We start from the raw sequence: 23,500 nt of genomic DNA on the forward strand, positions 1-23,500 counted from the left end.
GGTGCCCCCGTCATTTTAGCCCTGGCGGTCTTGGACCGCCAGGGTTAGAATGACCCCCAATGTAACATCAATATGTATACAACATAATTAATATAATAATTGTTTTAATTTATTATATACAGTACTTTTAATAATTATTACAAAAAAATAATAATACTTGTTTAAATTAATCCACATTACAATTTAACAAAACAATAGTTTCAAGAATTTACTTTAAGTTTAATTAGATTTCATTTATTCTTCACCAGAGGGAGATCTCCCCCGTTAAATTATTTTTATATATTTCTTTTAAATGTAAAACAAAAAAGAAAAGATCCGAGTGCAATATTAATGTAATTTTAAAATGTATTTGCTATGAATATATTACATTAAAATCAGTTTCTGCAGTTTAAATTAAAATATACTAAAAAAAAAGTAACAATACATGTGTGAAGCGGTGCATAGATTAATTAAAACACATTAATTATATTTTATTACAGATTGATATTCCAGTCCTTTTTAAATTCAAGAAATGTAAATAATAACCCCAATGGGTTTATTTTAAGTGCATACCTCCTTTTTTATATGATAGTGTTGCAGTACAACTGATTGGTCATGTGTGATGCTGATCTTATGCAAGCTCTGAGCTGCAGTACATTTACTACTTTTTTGGTCCTTTTGGCTGTATTAAATTTAGAGGTGACCCTACAAGTGGCAGCGCTATGACACCCTACGGGTGATAAGCCGCGCTTTACAAGTACTAATTGATTGCTTTGAGGTGCAGTTTCAGAATAGCAATTGGCTTAGTCTTATGTGGCTGGGCATCTGTCTCTCCCTGTACACCTCTTTAACCCTCCATTAAGTCCTCCTTGCAACTCCTAAACCCCACGTACTTTGTAGCGAGAATGCTTAATTTTTCAACTTCACCCCTCATTTAGAAAAGATAGGAGAGGTGCAGGTTATTTACATGTGTGAGGATCTTCACATAGAAAAGGTAGGAGAGGTGGAGGTGGAGATTTACACTTGTACATTTTTTAATAACATGTTTTGGTACTTTATTAGCACTGTTGTACTGGTACTAAGCGTACTACAAAATGCAGTTTGTGATAAGGCTCTCATAATTTCAGCTACCTTATTGTGAAACACTGTTGGCACAAACACAATGGAGATTGTAGTAGTCTCACATAATATTGCATTTGCATATCTGCAAACATCTGAGGGTAAGACATTTGGAGCTACAATTATATAAAATTCTCGGGAACAATCAGGATGCTGAACTACCTATACATGTGTAAACACCATAAGGATTTGAAATACCACTGATGCTGAATGTTAACCAGAATATTTAAACAATAAAAAAATTATTGGCCATGAATCATATCCAACAGTTAAGAGAGAATTGCGAACAATCATATTAGTTTTATACTGCTCCAGTCAGCCATGAACACAGAATGTTTTTAACAATGTAGAGCATGTAATTCTAAATACATAGTGAATGTTCATTTGTAGAATTTAAATAATTTGAATTGCTTTTCAAATGGTAAACCCACTACTGATTTATTATAAGTGCTAATGTAATAATTTAATATGCATCACTGAAGCCTCACTAATCTTTAATGAAGAATATTGATTTTTTGTTTCCAATGCTTACTTTGTTTCTTAAGATTATGTATGGTGCTAATTAGAGTGTTTGATGAAATGGGCTGTCAATAGCTTGAAATAAAGTCACACACAATATTTGTATCAGCCACATAGCAACAAAAATATTGATGGATTAAGAAGTACGGGCAGTGAACTTTAGAGCTTGATTAATTAATTATTAATTATGTCCCTTTATTGAGAATGTCCTTGAAACATGCTGGACACGTTTTAGTTGTGTTTTAATTGAAACCAATGGATGGACTATTTTCAATAGTGACGGGTAATTCTATGATATAGCAGAAGGCTGTTTTAAGGCGAAAGGTGTTGGCAATTTTGATGAGTGCAATGGATGAACGTCGAAAGAAGCAATGAAGGGTTGTTTCACCTGTTCATGTAGAGTGCTGTTTCTTCCTTTAAACATGCACCATCTTTTGTGACATCCTGTGAACACTCCATTTACTGGCAACTTGACCCAAAGGTATTGGACCGCTTTACATGAGCACTAGTTACAGTGCACAAGTGCACATTTATTTTTTGTAGGCAGGGAGAGATAAGTGATTTGCCCAGATTCACAGGATGTTGAGGTTCCCCAGGTCCAAAGTCAACAGCTGTGGTGGTTACACTGTATCATCTGCCTTTCCACTACATGAAAGACATACTGAGGTTGACTACTTGATAATTTCATATTTCCAATAATTAGTTGGGGGCTGACTTAGACTAATCCATCTCCCCCTCCAACATAAATCTCTGACAGAATAAGAGCTGTCAGATTTCTGTTATGTGTCTTCTCCCCACCCGATTAAGAATAGGTAAACGCTTGTCCAGTTTTCCCTGTTTATCACCATCATGTAAAACCCAGTGTCCATGGGCAGTGAAAACTGAAAAATGCCCCCTTCTCCATGGCATAAAACTCCCATGCAATGCATTGTTTTTGTTTAGGAAAACACATTTAGAATAAAACTTTGCAAGTTTGCTGTGCATAGCCATCATGTTGAGGTGGCTGTCTATCAAACTTCTAATACATTGACAGGAACTGCTGTGATGGTGGTTCCTGCCGATGTTAAGCATGTCCTCTGGGCTATTGAAAACATCTTTAAATTTGGCAGACGTGGATTCTTTAAGGGCAAGGGAGTTCACCCATATACAAAATTCTACATCAGGCAGTCGGTAAGAAATCTTCGTAAAGTCTTAAAATATAAAGAGAGTTTAAGCAATCTTCCATTGGAACTATCCATCTTTTTATATATTCCTCTTGCTATGCCATATGGTCTTTATTCATGATCAGAAACGTCCATGCCTATCATTATGCTGTTTTACTCCTGTGAGATATTTTCTATGAGATAACTCACTACTGACATTGATAGGTTATCATACACATATTCCTAGTTCATTAACCACTAATCATTCAGATGCTAAATTAATCAAACAATGAAGCAATCTGTTACACTTTCTAGAAAGAAGGAAAGAGAAAGAGGAAGACAGAGAGAAAGAAAAGGCAAAGGGAGTAAATGGAGGAGTAAAGGAGCAAAAGAGAGAGACTTCTATTACCAGAGCAACTTTATTTACCCAAAGGAAAAAGGGAAGCAGTTAAAAATAAGAAGCAAGGGCCAGATGTAGCAAACGTTTAGCGAGTCGCAAACGGCAAAATTTGCCGTTTGCGACTCGCTAAACGCGTATCCCAATGCAGAAATGCATTTTGCGAGTAGTTACCAACTCGCAAAATGCATTTCAGACTCGCAAATAGGAAGGGGTGTTCCCTTCCTATTTGCGAGTCGCATTGGGATGCAATACCATTTGCGACCACATATGCGGTCGCAAATGGCATCGCAGTTACCATCCACTTCAAGTGGATGGTAACCCAATCGCAAATTGGAAGGGGTCCCCATGGGACCCCTTCCAGTTTGTGACTGGACCCCAAAATATTTTTTCAGGGCAGGGAGTGGTCCAAAGGACCACTCCCTGCCCTGAAAAAAACCCGAAACTAAAGGTTTCGTTTTTTTTTAAGTGCAGCTCGTTTTCCTGTTAGGAAAACGGGCTACACTTAAAAAAAAAAAAACTGCTTTATTGAAAAGCAGGTCGCAAACATGGAGGTCTGCTGACGACAGCAGGCCTCCATGTTTGTGAGTGCCTATACTCGCAATGGGGCCGCAATTTGCGACCCACCTCATGAATATTCATGAGGTGGGTCATTGCGACCCCATTGCGAGTCACAGTCGGTGTCTGAGACACCATACTGCATAGCAATTTGCGACTTGCAAATTGCGAGTCGCAGGGACTCCCAATTTGCAAGTCGCAAATTGCCGACTTGCTACATCTGGCCCTAAGTTCATTGAATACAGTACAGTCATTAACAGAGCATGTTAGAACAAGCTTTAACTTCACAGGAACTGAAAAAATAATATGTGCCTTAGCTACTGTCGCATGCACACTGCAGCATTGGCAGGCTGCTTCTTATACCGTAAAAACATAATGGGAATCTCACTACCCTCAGGCTGTTGTTCTGAAGGCAGAAGCATTTACGTGTGAGTGCAATATTAATTTGGACAAGCTCTGCAAATTATTTTGTTTTTCAAAAATAAACTTCCAAAGAGGGAGTTTGTTTTTAATAAACTAAATACCAATGACTCTGCTATGCTAGGAGTTTTCACCCTGCACTTCGGGATAATTTTTTGATTTCCCTGCCAAAGGCAGGCAGGCCTCGAATGCCAGCGTAGGATAGTGTAATCTAGTGACAGTTTCCCCACTGTAAAGAGGACAGGGCATCATAACTCTGGCTTCCCGCTGGAGGATTGGCCACCTAGCCAAGTGTTTCGACTGGTGGAGCCAGTGATGCCTCCGCTAGTGGAAGCCATTCACTTCCCTCCCTTCTGACTGAGGTGAGTCAATCATGAGTTTGGTGGGATGGATGAACTGCCAATTTGTGCAGTTTATCAATTCTCCCCAATTCTAAATCAACCACATGTTCTGCAGCTCTCCAGCACATGCATTCTTCTCCTGTTCAACATCTATCCCACTATCTAAGTTTGCTTTGTATCTGTCTGCATGTCTTCTATCAAACTATCTACATTTGTTTCTAATTGTGCTGCTTCAACTGTTTGTCTATATGTGTATTTCGTTCCTTGTAAGTTACTATCTGTGTGTTGCCTGGGAGATCGCGTAGGTGCCTGTACCTGAATGAGCATATATATGTTTGTTGTTCTATCTGTGTGTATCTCTGTTGGTTTGTTTGCATGCATGTCTTTTGGTCTAGACACATTGTCATCTCTGTCTGTGCTTATTCACTAGTCCTCTGGCGTACCTGTATATTGCTTGGTGGTGTGCATGGGTGCCTGTATTTCTGTTCATCTCTGGGCATGGCTGTTTGTTTGTCTTTTGGTCTGTCTGGATAGGTTCCTGTATATTTTTGGTGTGTGCATAATAATATTAAGCAATTGCAAATGGGTTTTATATAGCACTTCATATAAAACCTACTACATTTCTAAGTGCTGGTAATAACAAGTGTTAACATCATTAACACGTAATATTTCTAATATTTTATTGGTCTTCTTTTTGAAAAGTAGACAATTGAGTTGTAATTTCTTTGCTGGGATTTGAATATGTGACCTACAGATAACAACGAATGCCAGATATGAGTGTTAACATTGAACCATCTTGTTGGCTTAGGTATATGTAAGTATTTTAGGGCCAGATGCAGGAAAGCCTTTTCCTGGTCACAAAAGGCCCAGTGGGCTGTTTGTGACTGGGAAAAGGCTTTTACCCATGTAACAGTACTATTCTGCGATACGGTAACCTGTTACCGACTCTCAGAATAGGTTTGCAAGTTCCTATTAGGAAGGGACGTGCCAAGGGTTTCCCTTCCGCATAGCGAAGCACAGGGGATGTAAGATTGTTTTGCAACCGTGAATGAGGTCACAAAACAATTGCAGTTACTACCAACTTCAAGTTGGTGGTAACTCATTCGCAAATGGGAAGGTGTTCCCATCGACACCTTTCCCTTTGTAAATGGAAGTGAATATATTTTCAGAGCAGGCAGTGGTCCCATAGACCCCTGCCTACTCTGAAAAAATGAAAAGAAAACTTTACATTTTTTTATTTGAAATGCATCCCGTTTTCCTTTGAGGAAAATCGGTTGCATTTTTTTTAAAAACTGCTTTATTTAAAGCAGTCATTGACATGGTGCTCAGCTGTCCCCAGCACGCTACCACCCCCATGAATGCGGCCATTCCAAATGGTGTCGCAAATTGCGACCTACCTCATGAATATTGATGAGGTAGGTCTTTGCGACCCCATTGAGAATTGCTAAATGCATCTGAGACACATTTGTACATTTCATTTGTGAGTCTCTAATTGCGACTCGCAAAATGTCGCAATTAGAGACTCACATAATGAAATGGTCATACATTTGGCCTTAAGTCTTTGTCCATAGATGCCTGTGTGCCTGATTGTCTATCACCGAGGTATTCATAGTTGAATTGGAATTAGACTGCATCAAGACTACTGGATGCGCAAATTATCTAATAATTCAACTCCCCCTTCAGTCAATCCACTTGACTGCATGTCCCACTTTACCTGCCCATTGGTGTGTAGTCCTTATTTGGTGGCACTTAAAGGAACGCTGCCCTGTCCCCATTAAAGGGGCCATAATTTAATGCAGAGGCGGGAAAGAAATATTGCAGTCTCTAAGTGAGCTGTTCTTGGTTACCTGAATGCTCTGCTCTCAGTTATTGTAGTCTATGATAAACGTACAAGAGTTTTGACTAGGTAAATCTAGACCACCTTCTTAGATCAGGTGCCTGCATCAAAGGGACCTAGCATTTGCCGTTTCTGACAAATAGGAAGGCAAAGAAGATTTGATGAACTTAGAGCTATGCTGATCATAATGCCTAAACAACACTCTAATGCCCCAACCTGCAACATGTGCCCAGCAGAAACATTGATGATGCATTTGGAATGATAAGGAATGGCCATATTGCTATATCTCTGAAAGATCAAAGGATGTTGCTGATGTCCACATATGCCAGGATTGGATGTTCCACACAACAGCATTACTTAATGACTGATCACACTGAAGTCAAGGCATTATACCTTAATGTCCCTCAGACCGAAGCCCTAGTTATCCTTATTTCCATCTTCAAAACACTGCCCCAGTTACATAATGTAACTACTACTTTCATGGGAGAAAACACAGAAAAAGGGCTTGCTTTAACAAAAAACCCATTATTAGTTACAATTTAAGGCCACGAATAAGGGTGTTTCTATTACTTGAAATTAGGCAACAAATACATGACACCCTTTGGGGATAACTTATTCTTAAATGTGTCTCATCTGTATCACCACCATACTACCATAAACACATTTTGCCAGTTGCATAGAACTCAATAATCCCTCTAGATATTTCAGTTTTGGTTCAACAGTTGAACTCCCAACTGAGACCACAATAAAATGTAACTTTTGGATCAAACACAGGTGTATATACTTGGAAAAACAATTTATATATAAAACCTACAGATTGGAAATCATTGCCACTGGAGCCTATGGGATGATCTGATTGCAAGAAAGTTGTCTTCGTTGATAGACAAGTTTGCTAAAATAAAAAGGAGTTTTCCTACCATGTTGTTTGTTCTATATTTGTTGTATGGGTCTCCTCGAACAAGCATTGGCATGGCCAGTATGTGTGCAGCTTACATGTTTAGTTACATGTCATGCCTACTGGGTTTGCCAAAGCCACCAGGTGCACGGCATTCTTTTTATACCAGCAGACATGTGGCAAAAACAGGGGGCTGCCAGAGTGGTTCAATCTTATCAGTTGACAAGAGGGTGAATGCTGTTCCTATAATCAAAAGCATTGAATGAATTGCCCTTTGACATCCTTAGAAATGAATTTGTTTTGATGTAAAGTGAACCTATGTATCTTGTAATGAAAGACAAAAAAGTTCTGCTTTGCAGACAATGAATGCACACAAAACAGACTTGAATGTTCCAAGTGTGTGATCATTGAGTTCAATTTTAAGATGTAAAATAGTCCCTTGAATTTCAATGCAAGTATTTCCCAGAAGGAAGAAGGGTACACTGAAATGGTCTATACCATGAAGGTGAGATTACAATACTCCCCTGAGAACTTCTAAGATGTGATTGACAATGTCTCAAGCCAGAGGATGAGGGGGGCCCACCCACCAATCCAATTGTTTGAAGGAGGTGAGAGAGAGCAAATTTTACTAATACGTTAGTGGCATAAAATTAACATAGGGTGACGAATTAACCTGCATTTAAAAGCCTAACAGAGAAAATGACATGAGTTGTGAAATCTGCACGTCTGAATTATGGTGAGCCAAGTGGCCACCATTCGTATTGCGCACCCCGTTTCAACATGAGAGTTTGGCATTTTATTAAATGAAAGTACTTAAATGAGTTAATGTTAAAATGTTTTATTAAAATGTAGATTGATAATTGGAGTGTTAGAATGAATATGAATTAATCATACTTATATTTGAAAAAATGGATTTTATTATTGCAAATTAGGTTTATGCAGAAAAATAAATGCACATTCAAATATGTTCTAGCATGTTATAAATATTGTTTGCAATAAAATTATTTGGTTTGCATACATGAATTATAAGGTGTGCGCTATCGTTTTATTAATGTATTAAATGCATTAATGTGTATTCTTACTTTCTTTACTTGACTAGGCATGATAGGAGATTAATTTTGAAGCAAAAATGGGAAATCACTTGTTTATTCTTTTCCCTCTGGCCTGAATTATTTTCCTAGGTTCCTAATGTGAATGTTGAATGTCCTAATGTACTCTAGGCAAGAGACATGTTTTAGATACAATAATGCAACACTATTTGTTCTAGCTGTCAAACAGAACAGGAAATTTGCCTTTTTCATGTGAAATTAATTAGTTTAGTTTATTGTTGAACATGACAAAGGACTTCAAGTAACAGATAATTAGAGAATGTAATATTTTGTTATTCACATGTAAAGTTACCCGATGACAACCCACTTTTGCTGAGAAGATTCTTAAAAGTAACATAATTTAGCAGTGCCATCTGCAGTGATTGGATGCTCAAACTGACGCCCAGAGTGTGCCCATCTAAAGGACCAATCGAATGGATTTTGGTTGTTTTAATTAGTGAGAAACTTTCATTCTTCTAGAAGATTCCCGCCAATTCTGGTTAGTGTTAGGAATGGCCTAGCTTTGAAACCCGAAACCTGAAACTAAATGTCGAATTGTATTTTGATGATTTACTGATGTCACCCTCATTTGCTTTGAATGCTAATAATAATGTGCATATTGTATTGTTGCTAATCTATTTTATTCTTTTGGAGTGTCTAACAGTATTGATGTTTAGTAGGCTGAATCTTTTCAGACGTTTCGGTCAGCCTATGGTTTTCATGTATGTTTATTACTTAATTTTGTGCACAATTTTTGTGACTGATTTCGGGATTGTAATAAAGCTTTGAAACTTTATTTGGTTTGGAGTTTGATTTAGTGTTAAAGTGTTTTTGATGTCTAGAATTGTTTATGGTTTAATGCAATCAATTTTTGATTGAATGATTCTGACTACTACACTCTTTGCCAAGTACAAAGATTCAGTTGACCTCAGTAGGTGAGATTTGAGATGATGTCTCACCAGCACAAAGATGGTTGTTGAACCGAAATTGGGGAGTAAATTCTTCACTGACTGTTTGTGCTCCAGCAGAGGCGACGCCACATCCTATCACTATCCATCAAACACAATAGGTTAGCTCCCAGGGCCTTGTATTAGCAATCCTCAAAGAAATGTGTGCCTTTAGAAACTGGAAGATCACCCCTACATTAACATATTGGTTTGTGTGATTACATTTAGTCATATAACTAAAAGGATAAAAAAGTTGTCCTCAGTACCCGGCTTCTACTAAACATGGATAATATTGGTATTAATTAGCCAATCTTTGTCTTTAACTAGGCCTAGAATGTCCTTTACATCTCAGATTCGCTCTTTCATTGGTGCAATTATTATAAGGCCTCAAATCCCACTTCTTAAGAAGCTTCCCTTCATTCAAGAGAGTATCCCTTCTATCTCCACCCCACTCGACTCCAATACTGTAAAAATTGCCAAAAAATCAATATCATGATTTTAGCATTTGCCACCCATCAACATCACTGTAAGTGTGTTTAATATGTATTATGTAACAGCTATGTACGTTCACCTACAACACTCAAAATGATTCACAAAACATTGTAACTGTTAAACAAACTATCTTCTTGACCAGGAATGCATCAAATTTTCTTAATACGTTCACTGTCCTTTCAGCTGGTGTACCTAAGAAAAAAACACCCAACATGTGGAAAAGATAAAAGCACAGCACAGTACATATGTAAGATGCGATGCAAAGACTGTTCTTTTCATTGATCATTTTAAAACAACGAGGTACTATGACAGTAACATATTTGGATGCCCATGGGAGTAGTGTAGGTGATCAATAGAGTAGGTAACATTTAGGCACGTCTTGCCTATGAAGAACTGCGTTAATACATTTGTTATTTATTTGTCTTGAATTTGAAAGATTAAATGAACAACATGATTACTGAGTGAAAGCAGAAAACTAACTACGGTTTAAGGCACGCCTGAACAGATCGTTCTTAAAGACATGTTCTAAATTGGATTAATGTCACTGCCTTCCCTTGTGATCCGGTACTACCTTAGTGTTAATAAAGTATTTTCAACTTTGGATCTTTTATTAAAATGATTGCTTATATGTAGAGTTTTTAATGCTTGTAACCCTATCAGATGGCTATGTACATGTATAGTATGCAGAATATAATAATCACATTTGATATTATACTGTTTCCATTTCTCATTCTACGCATCAATATTCTATAATAAAGCATCATCATAAGATTACAGGTCTTTGTCCTGCAAATATCATGCAACATGGATCATGAAATATGAATTAGGCACATAGGTAAATACTTTCATCTCCAAACCACTCTAAATACATAATTACATTGTTGATCATCTTACTGGTCCTTTAACAATATGACTCGTATTTTATACTCTCCATCCACTATACCCATGATGTCCCTTGTGAAATCTATGGTCAGAAGAAGGTTACCAGTCTAGTCGTGTCTTGCACTATGACATCACTTGAGTGCTTCTCAGTATTGGTACTTTTTTCTTTTAACAAAAAGTGTCACTGCAAGTTTGTGTTCATTTGGGAAGTTATTTATGGGTTTCTGGTGTAGGACAGTGCCGCAATTCATCTTGCTTTGCTGCCCTACTCCAAAGTGAAAGGGCAGGGATGCACTGTATTTAAGCAAAATGTTGCATTTCTATGCTTTCCCCTGCTCCAATGCTCTGGCAATGTTTTGCCAGCCTAGCACCAATGCAGTCATCCTTGCACCATGGTGCACTGCTGCCTGGGTTGCATGCAGGACTGTTTTTGTGCAGGAAGGACAAAAACAATCCAGAGAGGTGTTTTCCTCTTTCAACGTGTGCTGCAGAATGCTGCACATGCTGAAAGAAAAAAAATCAAGGTGAAATAAAAATATTTCTCCTTGTCACGCCCGACCTTGGGAGGTGTAAGGTTTTGGCGCTTCCCCAGGTTTACATGGTTAAGTAAATCTGGTGTAGCGTCAAAATCCATGAGTGTTGCGTAGTAAAACCAAACGCCTCCCTGGCATAGAGTAAGGCAACACAGTGACTTGCTCTGCTTTGCCTTACTCCATATCTGTGAAGCTGGTAAAAGCCATGCAAAGTGGCTTTGAGTGGCCTCATAGATATGATTGAGAGGTTTGTGCCTCCAGAGCAGCACAAAAACTGACGCTCCGGGGCACAAATCTCTCATAAATAAGGCCCTTGGTTTGTTAATACATGGTAAACATTTGATATAAACACTCTATATCTTGTTGGTATTCAGGATTGTTCGCCATTTTACTAAAACTGCCTTACTCATTCTTCATTTAGTTGCAGGAACATAATGTTCCCTGCTTCCTCCTGCAAGTGTGATTAAGCCTGTCTACTAAAAAGTCAGTGTTACCAGTCTCGTTCAAATCATTTTCCCCTCCAAAGGTCATTAAAAATAGAGTGAAATGTGTGCCATCGCCCCAAGTTTTGAGGACTGAAGCAGGGAACTACTCTGTGTTCTGAGAGAAAATTACTCTTTCTGGTCCACTGATTGGTGACATGTACAGGGAGGGAATGATTTTCCTCATCAATATACTTGATTTGGTTTTGACTGATGGACTTTCCTATCCATTAGATTCTTGATTTTCAAGATACGCATGTGATGTCACTCTTTGTTCCGTTATTTCTATAAAGTCATGCAATAAACATTGTATTTATATGTACTAACCTCCGACACTTCAAACGCAAAAAACAAAACTCTGTGCTGAGCTGGAGTATTTCTCCATGATATTGCTCCTGTTGGTTTTGACCCCTTCAGTGGCTGGTGAATGCTGATGAATTTTAAAGTAAAAGCGATATTTTTAAGAGGGCAAAAAACCTAAAGTTGCCATATCTATCTCGTTGATAAATCAACTGTATGTGCACATATGTTGCCACAGTTGTATCAAATGCAAAACTGTGGTGTTGGAGTTAAGGGAAAACAATTCATACTGGCATATAAAATGTAGCCCTTCATTCTTTAATGCTTAACAGTGCTATTCAATACAATTTGCAGCATATTGGGTTTTGTGCCATTGGAAAGGTCATATTTGCATTATCTCTATTTTTTCATATATTTATTAAATGTTCACTTTTCACTTTACTGTTTCTTAACTTTACAGAACATTCAGGATATTCCCAATAACACATAACAGCTTGATGACTCATCTATCCAGTCAAACTTTTCCTTCTTGTCTTTGCATCATTTAAAACAGCATTTTTCTTTAAAAAATATACAATATTTAAAACAGTTTAATTAGGAGCACTCAATAACAACAAAACTAACAACTTGCTCCTATCAACATAATCACTAAGTACAATTAAAACTATTTTCCAAATGTTTCTTGAAATTATCAGATACTGCAAAGATCCATGGGTTAAAGTTCACGACATTGTTTCTACAGACCATGTCACTTCAGGGGATTTCTTGCACATCCTTTTTAAGCTCGAAAAAGAAAACCACCCAGCCATAGTTTCCTGCACTCCATGTCAGGTAATTGCAATAAATAATGCCGAATCCCTTCTCTTCACTTCGTTTGTAAATTGTATGTCATGGAGGTCAGACTATTTAAATGGCTTGAAAGTAAATCCTTAGAATAGTTAAGCAGGTCAGTCACAAAATGAACAATGCCTGTGTCACTTCCAGCAGATAGAAACTCTTGCATAGTTAACAGAGCTCCTCATTTAGGAAAGAAAGACCAGAAGGGGAAAGCTGCTCCACGTCAAAGGTCTGGGGGGCCCTCTTTGCCTCGTGCCTTGGTGAACGATACCGATTCATGTCACTATGCCACATTTGCAATAGCCCCAATACGTTTGGTAGATTCCTATTATAAAAATATCACTACTGTTCTGTATTTTCTTCTCAGTATAATACATTCCTTATCAATCACATGTAGTATCTATGTACCTTAACTGCATTTCAGCAATCCTGGAAAACCCCGTGAATGTGGGTGAAAAACAATGGATCCCAAAGCCATGCAAATTCCAAGCTTTTACAGATGGCTGTTGTACTTTAATTACTCGTGCATGCCCATGAAGTGGTGGCGTTCAAATGACTAACGGCCTCATTACGAGTTCCCTCTTATTTCTGATGTGACCAACAACACGTAATGCTGCATGTCTGGTGTACTTCACACAAAGAGCCAATCTGCTGAAAGCAGGTGGCATTTCAGAATGAAATAGTAGAGAGAAATGAGAAACAACCAGTGAATTTGGGAATAAAATCAAAGATCCCATCTATGAGGTTGTCCATCACTTTACAGCCAAAAAAGACAACAACCACCAAATGAACACGCAACAAGTAACTGAAAAGATACAACACACATCGCTGGACAATTCAGAAGCCTGATATATACCCCACCACTCCAGGTCTCAAATATCTATATAATCTGACCACTTCCTTACACCTCTCAAAGCTCTTAGGTATGAGATGATAATAATACTTGCCAAACCAACAGATCTCTCCACCTCTTTTTCCCTCCAATTATGTCAGCTTAGCACAAATTCTCTGGACAACCTGGTGCAGTAACTGGCTAAGAAGACTATGAGGGTCATTCTGAGCCACCGACCACGGGAGCACCGCCAACAGGCTGGCGGTGCTCCAACGAGCATTCTGACTGCGGCGGTTCAGCCGCGGTCAGAAGCGGAAAGTCAGCGGTCTCCCGCTGACTTTCCGCTGCTCGTGTGAATCCTCCATGGCTGCGGAGCGCGCTCCGCAGCCATGAGGATTCCGACCCCCCCTACCGCCATCCTGTTCATGGCGGGAAAGCCGCCATGAACAGGATGGCGGTGGGGGGGTCGCGGGGCCCCTGGGGGCCCCTGCCGTGCCCATGCCAATGGCATGGGCACGGCAGGGGCCCCCATAAGAGGGCCCCGCAAAGTATTTCAGTGTCTGCCTTGCAGACACTGAAATACGCGACGGGTGCCACTGCACCCGTCGCACCTTCCCACTCCGCCGGCTCGATTACGAGCCGGCATCCTCGTGGGAAGGTCGTTTTCCCCTGGGCTGGCGGGCGGTTTTTCAGCAACCGCCCGCCAGCCCAGGGGAAAACTTGTAATACCCGCCGCGGTCTTTTGACCGCGGCGCGGTATTTTGGAGGGCGGCATCCTGGCGGGCGGCCTCCGCCGCCCGCCAGGGTCGTAATGAGGCCCTATATCATATAAACAGTCATATAGGGACTTGCAGACCTGCACAAAGCTACCAGTAAACTGAAAACCATGAAAACTGCACGTTTCTGTCTTACATTTCGTCCAACACCCACACCCTACATGGTGTGGCACACTACTCGTATAGGCAAGCGTTCCAGTGCCCTACATAAGGTTAGCAGGCGCTATATAAATACACAATACAATGAAAGCCGTTATACTGACTTTGCCAAAACTTGTTTAACTTTTATAAATATGCGTATGGTTACCGGAGCTTCATGTCAAAACACGGACCAAATGGGATAGGGAAGTTATGAAAGCTGCCAATCGAAGATGTGTTCTTTGCGCGCATCGACCTTGGTCCTCGGCGAACAAATAGCTCATTTATGTCACCTGTGCGTCATTTTAGAGAACATTACTTAAATGTTAGCTGCTTGACTAATGGCGTTTGTCAACACAGCGTGTCTCTGTACTCCATCATTCACAATAAAGAACGCACTGCAGCTGATAACGTGGTTGTTAAAATACACTACTCCCTTATTACTTAAGTGCCCGGAGGCGTCTGGGTGAGCAAGGTCCTCTGAAGGGTTTTACCATTATCTTGACTGAATGAGCTATATCAAGGCCCAGCTTGTTAATCACAGGGAACATCAAATCCCTGTGGAGTTCCTAGGTCCCTGAAGCTCATGCTAAGAAGTGCTAACATTTCTTGAGATTAAGGCTGGGCCAAAGTACTCCATTTACCATAATTTAGATAGCGAGTGAAAGATGGTATTTACTTATGGAAGGATCTCTGGTGCACTGTTATTGACCACTGACCCTGTCTCTGTTTGTTCCTGATAAATGGCTCCTGGTACAGGCAATCATGACAGCACATGACAACGTTTATAATCTTAGTCTTAGTCACCTGGGGGGAATTGGGCTTCTTTGGGTTGCTGTTGAAATTGTGCAACGTGTTTTTAAAATAACCTCTGACACTGTAGCCATTTATAAAACATGAGCTTAAGATGAAAGCATCAAGTAAATAGGTTGCACAGACAACTTTGTTTGCATTATTTAAAGTTATATTTTCACGTGAATTTACGTAGAGCTTCTGCACTTTTTAACAATTTATTAAGTATTTAATACAACATTCCAATACTAAAGGTCTTGTTGCGCTGCAGGCCTTCATTTGGAGGATTGTGCAGTTCCCTGTTCGACTGGGTAGTTTTGGAAATTTGCAAGTGAAGTGGTAATTCCACATTGACGGTATCTCCACCCAGAAATTTCACAGAAGTGGAGCGGTTCTGCTCTTCCCCAGCGCTGGTACAATTTGGGCTACCGAGCGCCAATGCAGCTACACTTGTGTCATACTGCAAGAGTCTCTGTGTTGTGGTCAGGATAGTTTTTGTGCAGGAAGGCGTTCCTTCCTGCAAACAAATATCCTTGGAGGCTTTTTCCTCTTGTATGTGTGCTGCAGAATGCTGCACACATGGAAAAAGGAAATAATGAGGAGAACTAAAGCTATTTTTCCTCATTACCCCAGACTCAGGCAAATGCACCATTCAGGCATAAACCCAAGTCTACAACTCTTTGTAAATAAGGGTTCATGTAAAGATTGATGTGTAGATGCACAGAACTCCCATACACCGCCAATGTAATCCCTCCCTGACGCATAGTAACACAAAACATCAACAAAGGAAACAAGAAAAATTGAAGAATTTGAAGTCAGAATACAGATTAAGATGTACCTCAGCATAACATTGAAAGTTGAATGTAAGAGGTTGGAGCAATAGAAGCACATTCAACAAGAGCAAAGAGAAATTTTCAAAAGGAAAAAAAGGGAAGGTGAATGAAAGAATGCAAATGAAAATGCAAATGGTGATCCAATTGAGGAAGCTAAATAGTATGGAAATCCTCATAAAGGTGGATGGAATGACATGGAAAACAACACGATGAATAATAAAGTATTAGAAAAACAGCAAAAGATGAATGTCAGGATGGTAAACACATGGCTATAGAAATTAATTGTAATCACCAGGATTTACAGCAGATAGTTCTAAGCTTTATGCCAAAGTGATGGATGATCTTAAATACCTGTATCAGGTGAACAAAGGAGTTGGTATTAATTTGAATCTCTTTAATGCGTGGGACTGCCAATGGCCTACACACGCACACCCTCCCTGGTAGATATGATCGCCATTGGCCGTCACCTGGGAGGAACTTAAAGGCCCCTCTGGTGTTCAGCTTGAGAGGGAGTCCTTTATTATTTTTTGTCAGGATGCCAGGGAAGAACTTCCAAAGCAGTCTGAACTCTTTTTTGCTATTTGCTACAATGATGATCGCGTGCAGGGCGTGAGTTGATCAGCTCATTCTACTTTTAATGAATCAGTGCTCAGGGTGCTCTCTCTGCCCTTCAGCACTAATTCTAACCAGAAGTACCGTTGGAAAGGGAAGAATATCCCTTTCCAAAGAAGTTGATCCCTGCTTGGGGATCACCTCAGGAAGGCAATCCCCAGGCAGGGATCCACCCACTAGCCACCAGGGATGGTGGAGCAGCCCTTTGGGAAAGAGCTTTTGCTCCCCAAGGGACAATTAATGGGTGGGCAGATGGCTACAATAACCTCTGATCAAAGCCCACTGGGCAAGAGGGACTATATTTTCTCTTGTGTAGGGATAGGGGCTTCCCAGAATGGGCACGTAATGCACATACCACCCCAGAAAATGGGCACAGACTTCTGCCCCCGGGGAGGCAGATGGGGGCAAAAGCCTCCAATCTGCTCCCCCGAGGGGGCAGAAAGCCCACTAGGCACCAGGGACTATGTTTTCTAGTGTAGGGGTGGAACTGCCCAGAATGGGCACTGCAATCCCCCCCCACAAAATGGATAAAGTCTTTCTTCCTCCCCCTGGGGTACAGATTGGGTCTATTATCCCCAATCTGCCACCCAAGGAGGGACAGAAAGCCAACAAGACACCAGGGAATTATTTTTTTAATAAAAGAAGGGTAAGGGCTGCCCACCATGGGTATCTCATACCCTCACCCCAAATAAATGGGGGCACAGTCTTTCTGCCCCACTTGGGGTAAATGGGGTAATTACACCAATCTGCCCCCCAGGGGGCAGACGCCACTTGATGCCAGGGAGTAAAAACAAATAAAGGGGCGGGGGCTGCCCACCACCATGAGCATAGTTATGATCCCACCCAAACTGAAGGGGCCACAGTCTTTCTGCTCCCACTGTGGACTAAAGCATCTCATCCCAATGGCAAGCAAGAGGATATTTGACTCTTTTGGTTGTTGATTTTACTTATGGGCCAGGGGAGGTTGGCTAACTCCCAATATCTTCCCACTTGCAATGGTGAAAGGATGCACTTTTTGGGATTGGGTAGGTTGCCACCTGGAAAATCTTAGCAGACACTTCTGAAAACTAGACATATGGGGGAGTCCAGAGTGGTGTGCTTTACATGCACCCCACACCATTTTCTCACCCACAATGCCCTGCAAACCTCAAATTATGACTAAAAGCACACATTTTCCACACATTTCTGTGAGGAAAACTACTGGAATCTGTAGGAGCCACAAACTTCCTACCACACAGCATTCCCCCAAGTCTCCGAATAAAAATAGTACCTCACTAGCATGGGTGGGCCAAGAGACTTTAACACAAAAGGCCTTAAAGTGCTCCATGGAGAGATCAACAATAGGGGCTTTGGGGCCATGCTCGGCTTCCACCCATGGAAACCTACCAACCACAGACATTTTTTAAAAGTAAACAACCAGGGCATACCAGGGTGGTGTAACTTGTGTGAATCCCATGATGTTGTCTTGCCCACAATGTCCTGCAGACCTCCGACTTGGCCTTATGTCATGCATTCTCCCTATATTTCTGCAATGGAAACTTCCGAAATCTGCAGGAATCCACAAAATTCGTACCACCCAGCATTGGCCCTCCTGTGCAGATAAAAACTCTGCCCCCCTTGTGTGGCTGGGCCTAGTGCCAGTGACAGGAATGGATCCAACCGAGATCAATAGGGGTCTCCACATAAGAACTCCTATTGTCCTTGGTTTGATCCATTCCTGTCAGGGCACTAGGCTCAGCCACACATGGAGCAGCATTTTTATTGGTGGTAGGAATTTTGTGGATTCCTCTGGATTCCAGAAGTACCCTTCACAGAAATGTAAGGAAAATGTGTGATTTCAGGCAAAGTTTTAGGGCTGCAGGGAACTGTGGGTAAAAATCCTACTGGGATCTATGCACATTTTGTGATGCACCAGCAGCTCATTGTGCAGGCCCATATCTACAAAGTCATACAAAGCCACTTTGCATGGCTTTTCTTGGTCTTGTAGAAATAGTGTAAGGCAACACAGTGCAAGTCGCTGTATTGCTTTACACTGCCTCAGGGAGGCAGTCAATGGGTGTTGTGGTGGGTTTTCCTAAGCAACACCCATGGGTTTTGACGTGTTCCCAGATTTACAAAAATCTGAAACCTGGGAAGGCTTCAAAACTATACTTCTCCCCAGGGCAGGCGCAACAAGGAGAACTATGTCTATTTCTCCTTGCTGTTTCCTCTTTCTATGTGTGCTGCATCCTACAGCACATATAGAAAGAGGAAAATGCCTCCCAGGATTGTTTTTGTGAAGGAAGGTTTCTCTTCTTGAACAAAAACAATCCTGCCAAAAATGCAGACACCCTTGCACCATGGTGCCTGCATTGGTGCTAGGCAGAAATGTGTGCACCCATGCAGGGGGAAGTTAGAGAACTGCACTGTATCTTGTAATTATGGTGCATTTCTGCCATGTCCATGTGTCTTGCTGTGCTGCCCTGCATCACAGAGTTTGTTAATATGCCCCATGGTGTAAGGCAACACAGCCCAAGTCACTGTGTTGCCTTACACTGCATCAGGGAGGCATTTCATAGGTTTTGCAGTGGATTTTCCCATATAAACCCATGGGTTTTAACACATTCCCAGATTTACAAGAACCTGAAAACCTGGGAATGCATCAAAACTGCTTACCCGACCTCAGTGCCAGTGCTCTAACCCTAGACAAACTACTGGTCCAATTGGCTATACTCAATTGGCAAGGGCTGAGTTACTCATAAGTTCCTAGTATATGGCAGGTAAGGCAGAGTGAGCTTCAGCACTGTTTGTGCCACCCTGTGTGTGACAAAGTACAAAATGGCTCCAAGTCTGCCACTGCAGGCTGGAAAGATTGTTTTTATACTGCCACCTTGACTTTTCAATTCACTACAATAGCAAAGTCACGCCTTCCCCCCCAGCAATGTATGTAAGTCTCACCTAAGAAAGGCCTATAGAGCCCTATGGCAGGGAGCTGTGTTTTGTTAAACAGGGCATATATTTTTCATATGTCTTAACATCAACACTTCCAAATTGTTGTTTTGCTGTTTATAAGTTAGCAGCCACATTGGCTAACAGAGAATTACGGGTTAGCACCTTAGCCTGACTAACTTCTGAATAGCACTACCTAACTAGGTCATGTAAGTATAAAATTAATCATGGTATTAAACCTAACCTGATGCCCAGGTTGAATCTAATGTCACAAATAAAGATCAGCAACATTTAGAAAGTTGCCACTCTGTACTCCAGCTAGCCCAGTGGCCTCACAATGGCCCTGGCACACAGACAGCTTTCTGCCCACTGGATGAGACAAGTGAAGGTCCCGAGACTTAGGAACAAAGGTAGCTGCCAAAGACTGAAATGTTACCTCCTCTACTGGATGGCCACTGAGGGTGTTAGCCCAGACGGCGAGGTTCAAAGGAGAAGTCACCTTTATGAGGAAAGTAGTGACAACATTCTTGATCAGGATGCCCCTTGTTCCTGTAGACCTCTGGTAGCCACAATACTAGGGTGGACTACAAAGCAACTGGTGAGTGAAGAAGGGTTGTGCCATCTTGAAAGGGGCAAGAATGTTGCACTCTGGGATAGCCACATGCCACACATCACAGAAAACATTCCTCTAGGAGGGAAGGGACCCATTAACTTGTTAACTAGTGACCGCTTGGTCCCCTCAGGGCTCTTTCCTGTGATAAATATGGCACCCCTGGCACCCTGCCCGTCAGATCACATTGGATTTGGAAAGAGGACCAAAGAGGTACTGCCAAGTTGCCCTTGGAACCTCACAAAGAGAGACTGCCCTTTCGGAAGGATTGCACCTCCTCCACTTTGGGCAAGTGAAGATTGGACTGTGCCTATGGCTCCTGGTCCAGGGAAAAGTTGATTCCCAATCCCAGGTTAAACCAGTGACTCCAAGGATCAGTTGGCTGATTCCCTTGAACCAACTCTAGAGACACAAGCCCTGAAGAAGTCCAAATCGACAAGTTGGCAGCCAATGTAAAGGTTTTGCCACTACCATTCCTCAGGCACCGAAAAGGGCAATTCTGAGATAACCAAAAGTTTCACCTGAGTCTGCTTGACCCAGGAGTAGCATCTATGTATGGATTCATCACACAAGAGACACTAGTCCCCACATAAGGATTTTGCCCTAACTGCTGTGCAAGGAGACCAGTAGCCCAACATTGGCTGACCTGCTACTGTAACACAGAGGTCTTAAAGGGACCCCGATCCCTGTGACCAAATTTGCCCCACTTTACCTGTGGACCAAGGAAAAACCACAAAGACACCCCCATCAACCACACCGCAACCAGAACATATTTTAAGCATATTTTGCATCCTCAGCATCAGAACCACTACATTGATGTCTTTTGTGGTTGCACTATAAACTTTGGAACTTGCATTAAAAACACTCTGGTGACCAGGTAACTGTCCAAAGTATCCATTTTGGCACCCTAAACCTCTGTCCAGGCAAAATTGGTCACCCAAACTGGGCCAGAGTAGTCGGACTAACTTTTACAAACTTTTTAAAAGTTTACAAACTGTTTGTTGACCAATGCTTCTTTGTTGTTGCTTTTAAAATTGATAATATCTTCTAAAAACTGTATCTCTGGAAAAGTCTGGAGGATTCTGTTAATCAAGGTTTCAAACAATTCAGAAAAATATAATCTATTTTTATAAATTGGTATCTGATTTCTTTTGTGTTGTGTGACTTTCCTATGTCATTATTAGGTGCTGTTTAATTTTTAACACTAAGGGGGTCATTACGACCTCGGCGGTCTTTTTGCAAGACCGCCGAGGGACCGCCGTGCGGAAGACCGCATGTGCAGGCGGTTTGCCGCTCGGCGTATTATGACTGTTGGCTTCTCTCTGTCATTATTCCGACGGAGAGCCGCCAACAGCCATACTTGCGGGCCAACAGAACACCGCCCAGCGAATCACGTCCTGTGATTCGCCGTGGCGGTGTTCTGTTGGCGGTGTGGTGTCGGTGGAGCTGCCCCCATGGCTCTCGTCCCCTCCCGGAGGATCGATGGACCAGGTAAGTCGATCAGCCGTTAGGGGTGGAGGGGTGAGGGGGTGTTGTGTGCGTGCATGGGGGTGTGCGTGTGTGTATGTAGAGGGGGGTGTGAGTGCGTGTATGCTTGCTTGCTTGCTGGGGGTGTTGTGTGTATGGGAATGAGTGCGTGTATGTCTGTGGGTATGTCTGTATGGATGTGTGCGTGTATGTTTGAATGTGGGTGTGCGTGTCTGACTGTGTGTGTGGATGTAGGCATGTATGTCGGGGTGTGTGCGTGTGTGTGTTGGTGGTGCCTGCATGCGTGCATGCAAGGTAAGACAAACCATATCAAATCTAATTTTGATAGAGACAGGGAAGACGCATTCCTTAAAAAATGTGATTTGGTATGGTAAGTTTCAATGGTGGGAGACTGCATTTCTAATCACAAATCGTTAAAAATTAGCTTTGCATAATGTGTGGACATTTCTTGCTACTGGAATCCATGTACATCTGACTCCAGATTCCATTTGCTCATGGAAAAATATGTTTGTGGACTTTCATTTTGTACAATGTCACCAGACTCCTGCTTTGGAGATCATTACATGATTCAAGCACCCCGCATAGCCTTCTGACAATTCTATTAGGGTACATGAAAGAATCTCTGCTGTGGTCCATTGTTGCCTGATTGGTGAAACAAACAAATCTTTCCCTATAAACAAAGGCTGTTCATTGGCCCACTGCTATTTTCCTTATTTACCTAAGTAACTGTCCAAAGTAACTGTCCAAGTGGAAGAGATGGTGAGTGCATGCACAAATAATGCCCCAGTGTCTGAAAGATCCGAAATCACAGCTCTTTTAGATGCTGATTGTGTTATATTGGTCTTAAAGACACCAAGCAGCCTTCAGACCTTACTAGACAAATGTGACCAGTTCTGTAGATCAAAGGGGCTAGTTATCAATACTGAGTTGATGACATTTAGCTCACATAAATGTTTTAAGAACAGTTTCAAGTTGAATAACACTTCTTGAGTAAGTGCAGTATTCAATATGCTCCAGTATCATCGGACATTAAATGGAAAATCACATTTTGATATCACGGAATCTCTTTGCAAAGTGGCTGCATACATTGAGGAAGGGTAGGATGTACAAAAGGTATGCCCTGCTTAGAGGTCTACAAGATAAAGTGGCAGACTAATTCGCTCTGTGGAGCAGAAATATAGTGTGGCAATAATGTTAGATAGATATGAACAAACGCCTCCTTCAATCCAACTCCAACTAACAAAAGGGGAAAAAACTCAAGTGTGAGCTGTGACATTAAATATGTTTTTTCATAACTATTTTGATTAGAGCATTGACAATTAAGAGAAGATTAAATTAGAAATGGGATTATAGATTATTCATACATAGCCAATATTTTCTAACAATTAATTATGCATTCCACTATAAACATACACAGTGATTATGATCAATTGATAGTTAATAGAAAAACATTTTATTTCATCAAGGTAGAGCCAAATACTAAATCCACATTCAAAATACCAAATTAATTATAAACGAAAATCCTCTCAAGACTCTTGCAGTAGATATACAAACATTGTAAAATGCCCTGGTCTTAAAGTTGACCTTTCAAAGTTAACACTCTGTTTCAGAGGAGTCCTAATTGACTATGGGAATGATTTGAGGAATGAGCAAAACTACATTAGCGTATGTTTTGGTGGATCAACGTGGCATTGTTCAACCTTCAGCAGGATGGACAAACACA

The sequence above is a fragment of the Pleurodeles waltl genome, chromosome 3_1 (genome assembly GCF_031143425.1).
Source record: "Pleurodeles waltl isolate 20211129_DDA chromosome 3_1, aPleWal1.hap1.20221129, whole genome shotgun sequence".
NCBI lineage: Eukaryota > Metazoa > Chordata > Amphibia > Caudata > Salamandridae > Pleurodeles > Pleurodeles waltl.